Source organism: Papio anubis, chromosome 18, assembly GCF_008728515.1.
Source record: "Papio anubis isolate 15944 chromosome 18, Panubis1.0, whole genome shotgun sequence".
NCBI lineage: Eukaryota > Metazoa > Chordata > Mammalia > Primates > Cercopithecidae > Papio > Papio anubis.
In genome coordinates this window covers 39,006,097-39,012,476 of record NC_044993.1, presented here as the reverse complement: position 1 = coordinate 39,012,476, position 6,380 = coordinate 39,006,097, and the positions used below count along the sequence as shown (strand labels likewise).

Sequence of the window (6,380 nt, the reverse complement as noted above, 5' to 3'; positions counted from 1 at the left end):
CAGGCTTATCCCTGTGTGCCCTCCCTGACAGGTGAGCTGTGACAGGGCCTCTCTGTTTGGGCATAACCAACCTTATCCACAGAAGTTCCCAAGCATTGCTGGCTATGTCTGTACCTCACTCCTAGAAAGCAGGAGCTGCTCAAATACAAGTTGGTGTAATCACAGGGAAAGTCGAGCTTTGGTCGGCACAATCTGAAGTTTCTGCTGCCTGGGCTGTCAGCTCAGAGACAGCGCTGTTTGTCAGCACCAAGCTCAACCACTGAGTGGGACTTTCTGGAGCGTCCCAAGAGAAAACCGAGACTTCAGTAGAGGACACAGAAACCTGTGCCCAGTGGGGGCAATCGGGAAACTTCAATGTGTGACTCGTTCTTTTCCAAAATTCCTCTTTTCCCCTTATTTAATTTTTTTTTTTTCAGAAAAACGTGTGATTTTATATGCTTTTCTCTGCATGTATTAAACAAATTGCACAGCTGAATAGCTTTTCTTAAAACCTGGACATTCACCAAAAAGAAGTTTGCCAGCACAGACAATTAAGCTTTCTTCTTTGAACAATGGAGTGACTGACTGGCACATTTGAAATGCAAGCGTGTTTTTTTATTCCACTGTTCATCCTTCAAGCTGATAAACAGCAACAATGGGAAACAGCTGGGACAGGAAAACATTTGAGTTTGTATTTTCAAAGCAAGCAAGAAAGAAACCCGTCAGTGTGGGCCAGATCCCGTCTTCCGCCTGAGGGCGAGCCGGCATTTGGGGAGGGAAAAAATACTATACATATTTCTAATCAAACATTACATATTTATTAATGTGCAGCTGGTGCATTGTATTCCGAGGGTTGGTGGTGGGGGTGTCTCTCCCCCCACCCCCACGCCACCCGCCTTGTTCCTCTAATGTGTCTTGCCTGGCAGGCTGGTATTGTTCTATAACTGACATTACTTTATAAGAATCAGAGCTGCGCACATTTAATAGGAGTTACGGAGACAATTGCTCTCTGAGCGGTTGGGGTCTCTGTGACGTAGGTGCCATCTGAGCCTCAGTTTCTGTTCTGGGAGTGAAGGGATGGGCAACGGAGGTATTTTTAGGCAGATGCACCTGGGATACTGTGTATGGGAAAGTCCCCAGCACCTTCACTGCCACCCCCACACCACACACTGGGTCCCGTCCACGAAGACCATGGCTCCTGCCCACGTGTCTGTGCTGTCTCTAAATGTGGGAACAAATTTATTTTGATGCTTATTGAGATTAAACTTGCTGTGCATTTCATCGGGAGCAGGGGTTGGATCTGTTCATTAGGTGGGGAGGCTCACCTTGTCAATTTCCATTGAGCGCTGGCACAAGCGATCACTTTATCATCATTTGTCAGCAGCCTCGACAGGTTTTACTCAGCTCTGATTCCTCCCGGGCCCTGCTGTCATAACTTCATTGGCTTTATGGTAGCAGCTGAGTTCCCTTAGGTAATTGTCTAATAGATCTATTTTGCCTTAATATTAGTAATTCACTAAATGTAAAAGAACGCAGAAGAGAGGCTGAAACATTAAACACCAGACATGCCACACACTCCTGCAACAACCCCAGCCCCACCCTAAACTACTATCTCCATCCATCTTTGGAAATCCCATTACATTGAGTAGGAGGGGATTGGTCTTTTTCAGTTTTGAAAAATCAGAGCTGAGACTTCAGCCTCCCTCTGGTCTTGTGGGCCAAAGGAATTTAGCATGGGAGCGTGGAAAGGGCTCCGGGCCAGGGCTTGGGGGCATGTGGCTCCTGGGGCCCAGAGCTGGAAGCACCTTTTTCCTTTTTGGGCCTCAGTCTTCCCATCTGTTTACCAGCAGGACACCAAGGTTCTCACCCTCAGGATCACGTGGGGGCCAGGCGGCAATAGAGATGGGCGACTGAGCTGGATGGGGACGGTGGCAAGCTGGAGGGCACATGCCTCTCTGCCTGGAGGGGCAGCCACTACAAGTTGTCTTGGGCCAATGCAGGCCTGGTGGACCCAGAGGCTTGAGTTTTTATTTTATTTTACTTTTTTTTTCTTTTCCTGTTTTTTTTTTTTTTTTTGAGATACGATCTCACTCTGTTGCCCAGGCTGCAGTGCAGTGGTTCGATCACAGCTCACTGCAGCAATTGTAGTCCTCCTAGGCTTAAGCAATCTCATGACCTTAGCCTCTCAGTAGCTGGGACTACAGGTGCGTGCCACCATACCCAGTTTTTTTTTTTTTTTTTTTTAAGAGATGGAGTCTCACTATGTTGCCCAGGCTGGCCTTGAACTCCTGGACACAAGTAATCCTCCCTCCTTGGCCTCCCAAAGTGCTGGGATTATAGGCGTGAGCCACTGTGCCCCACTGAGGTTCGGATTTTTAAACAATAACTAGGATTCTAAATTTTATGTCTAGTGTTTTAGTACTGGCACTGAATTTAAAAAAGCATTCTTAATAAAATAAAATGTCTGCTGGCAATGATGAGTTATGATGATGACAATGGTGATTAATGATAGCTAACATTAGTGAGTGCTCATCATGTATCAGAGTCAGTTTTGGACTGGTTTCATCCTTACAACAATGCTAAAAGACATGTCCTGGTGTTGTCCCTGTTTCACAGGTGAGGAAATGGAAGCACAGTGAGTAACGTGCCCAAGGTCACTGTCTTTGCTGCTCAGTTGATCAGGTAATTGACTTCCAGGAAATTAGAGATCTACTAACAAGGTATCCTGGGCCTGCATGGAAAATATGATGTCAAGATAGATTTCCTGGCAAAGGCCAACTTATTACAACATTCCACTTAGAAAAAAAAATCTATGCACTTAAAAAAAACCACTGCCAGGCACAGTGACTCATGCCTATAATCCTAGCATTTTGGGAGGCTGAGGCAGGAGGATTGCATTAAACCAGGAGTTTGAGACCAGCCTTGGTAACACAGCAAGACTGTCTCTACAAAAAATATTTAAAAAAACAGCCATGCACGGCGGTGCACACCTGTAGTTCTAGCTACTTGGGAGGCTGAGGTGGGAGGATAGTTTGAGCCCGGGAGTTCGAGGCTTCAGTGAGCCTCGAAACATTGCACTCCAGCCTGGGTGACAGAGTGAGACCCTGTATCAAAAAACAAAAACAAAAAAACCAATTCACTTGTTTTCTGGAAGGTTTTACCTCTATACTACCACTGTCCTTCAGAACCATGGGTTTTCCTTAAGTAGCAGGGAATAACCATGTTGATTACTAAGTCGTAGGCCAGAAGGAAAGAACTTGACTTGGGATTTCCTGAATTTATCACAGTGTACCTTCTTTCATAGACTAAAACTGTGTCTTAGGTTTAATGAACTGTGTGAAAACTCTGGCTGGTCCATTCCCCATAACTCAGCCCTTTGACCTCCTGACTGGACATTTCCCTGAAATATATTAGGTCCGGCCGGGCATGGTGGCTCACACCTGTAATCCCAGCACTTTGGAAGGCCAGAGGATCACCTGAGTCCAGGAGTTTGAGAACAGCCTGTGTAACATAGTGAGACCCTGCCTCTAAAAAGAAAAAAAAAAATTAGGTCCTTCATAATCATTTGTGGGATGAATGCTTTAATTAAAAATTTGAATATAGGGTGTTTTAAACAGAATTTCTTTCTTTCTTTTTTTCTTTGTTAAATGGCCACTGTGTTTATTTCCTGTCATTATCTCTGGATGTCTTTTTTTGCACAGACTGTCATAGACCAACATAATGTGTGCATACATTTACATGTGGTTCGATATACACATATGCACCTGCAATGCTTCTGTGTGAGTCAACATACATGTATGCACACACTTACATGTAGTTCAATACACATGTGCATGTGCAATGCACACACCTACATGTGGTTTAATGTACACGTGTGCATACACTCACGTGGATCAACACACGTGCACACACATGTGACTTACACATATGCACACTTACATGTGGTAGAACATACACACATGTAAATCCTTGCATATGGCTTAACACACATGGGCAATGTGCACATTTACACATAGTCCAATGTATACATGTGCACATGCTTACATGTGATTTGACATATATGGGGTACTTCATTTGGTTCAGATATACCTGCAGGGTGGGGATTTTATTGCATCCCTGAGTGATTCCTGTCCCAGGCTTAGCAGTGATGAAATGAGTTCCTCTCACCCTAGCACCAGGGAGAAGGATTGGGAGCTATTTCTTTTCCTCACTTGAGCCAGGATCTGCGACTGTCCTAGTGAATGTTTGACATTGGCCAACACTCAGCATTACCAGGAGGTGGTGGACGATGTTCACTGGTCAGCATCACCATTCCGGGAAGAACCCTTTGACTGTGCACTGTTCTATGCATAGAGTGTATCAGGAAAGTCCAGTTCCAACGTTGCTGATGGGCCAATGAAGGGAGGCAGGGTTTTCTGGGCTGCGATGTGGAGGTCAGCCACACAGTGAGCCAGTGTCCCGTGTGTACATACAGCATGTGTACATGCATACAATGCAGTGGATGCTGATGAGGGTGTGCAGGCCATTATAGGATGGCTCTGGGAAGAAAGGAGCATCTCTCATGCACCTGTGCAGGTGCAACGTGTCCTCTGCTGGCTTGACGTGGGCACTCCCCAGTACCAGAGAAAGGCAGCAGCCTTGTGGCCCTGCAAGCCCTGGTTCAGGAGGAGGCTGGAAGTGTGCTCTCTCCGGCTGAGGATGGAGGTATCTCCCTAGGGGAAGCAGGGAGTGGTCAGTACCTTGGGGAGTGGGAGCTATTAACCCTTCAACCTGGCTTGCATTTCTTTCCAGGATGCCCTGTCCTTTTGTAAAGGAACTGGCAGATCTTCAGGCAGGGGGTAGCAGATTCTGTTAGACTACCACAGTGGCAGTAGGCAGGGTCGGAGCAGGAGGTCCTGTCCCTCAAACCCACTACAGATGCAAAGGTAGAAAGATCAAAGCATGTGCAGTTGAGGAGTGGGGCATGGTCATCCTAGAAGATAACTGAGTATAATAATAATTGTTGATGTCACCCCAGCCCTCGCTATATATCCATTTCTGTTCTAGGTGCTTTTCATAGATAATTTCTAAACCTGCCAACGACTCTTTGAGTTGATATCTTTAATATCTGGGTACATTTCTCCATTAAGGTAACCAAGAAGTTAAATAAATCCATGCACATACAAGTCCATGGCATGTATGTGCAGACTCCGTTTTGGAAGCCAGAAGACCACCACGTCCAGTCCTCCCCGTTCCTCCAGGACCTGCCACTCTGGTGTCCTGGTTCTTAAGGCTGGTGGAAAAGTAAGCTGGGTTCAGGGACCAGCCTGTCTTGCTCAGGACCTCCAAGGAGGCCGGAGTTGTTTCTCCCGTTTGGAGAGGAAGAGCCTAGCCTTTCTCAGTCCTTTTTGATTTCTGGGAAAGAAGTCGGAAGGCGGCCTCGCCGCCTATCTCGGTGGCGTTCAAGGTTATCCAGACAGCGGTCCGCGGGCCTCATTTGCAAGGCGCTGCGCGGCGCATGCAGAAGCAGCCGCGGGCCGGCGGGGCGCGCAGATAAGGTCTGGGGGCGCGGGTTTCGGGCTGTACCTGTATTATCGCGGCTTCCTTAAGCTCGGATGAATATGTAAATCTCCCGCCACCGCCTCCTGGTGCCGCAGCCGCAGCCGTGGGGGCCGCCTCCGCTGTAGCAATTCCGAGGGTAAAATTGATTAATATTTGTTTTCAAAATGACACGCGGTGATGTATGGGCCCTTTTACAACTTAAATTAATACTTTAAAGAGATGAATGGTCTCTACCGAGGGTGTTAAAGTTCAAGCCCAGAGAATTTGCATATTTATATTACAGCCAACTGATAGTAATTGTGGGAACAGCCTGTAATGCTGTTCGTTTGTCATTTTCAGCGGGGTGTGCGTCTGCCGGGGACCTCATTAACTCAGGAGGCCTCAGCCCCTCCGCCCTGCAGGACACGGGCTGGCGGCCCGGCGCCCAGGGCCTGTGGTCAGGGCACAGTCCTGCCTCGTGGGCTCCCGGAGGCTGAGTGCCTTCAGGCCTGGGCACCTGGCTTGGGAGGTGAAGACAGGTGCCTTGAGTCTGCCGACACCACCTCCTGCTCGTCGGTAAATCCCTTCTTAATGTAGCCAGAATCCCTTCTTACTATGTGAGATGCCAACCACCCTCTGAGCTACCTTCGAGTCACTTAAGTTACTTCCCTCTTAGCGAAGGTTCTCCCAGAAGCACATCTTCAGACAAGTTCCCCCCAAGTGCTTTCTCCCGGAGGCAGTCCCAGGAAGCAGTGCTAGAGGAGAGAAGGAGCACACACAGGGTACGTCATCAAGCAGGTGACAGCTATGGGCAGCTGGGGTGCAGTCCTGCTAGGGAGCCTGCGGCGGCACTGTGGGACACACTTTGGGATTGTCCCACC

At 47.8% G+C, this 6,380-nt stretch overlaps 1 long non-coding RNA gene across 1 annotated transcript in view; it reads right to left on the bottom strand.

Annotated features, from left to right (window-relative positions):
• Positions 1–3,020: 3,020 nt before the first annotated feature.
• LOC108583472 overlaps positions 3,021–6,380 on the bottom strand; it is a 39,385-nt gene continuing 36,025 nt past the window's right edge. Inside the window, exons 2-3 of the long non-coding RNA XR_001898164.3 lie at positions 5,545–6,254; positions 3,021–4,691 (exon numbers count right to left, since the gene is read on the bottom strand). This is a non-coding gene — a long non-coding RNA (uncharacterized LOC108583472). The remainder of the gene's footprint in view (positions 4,692–5,544; positions 6,255–6,380) is intronic.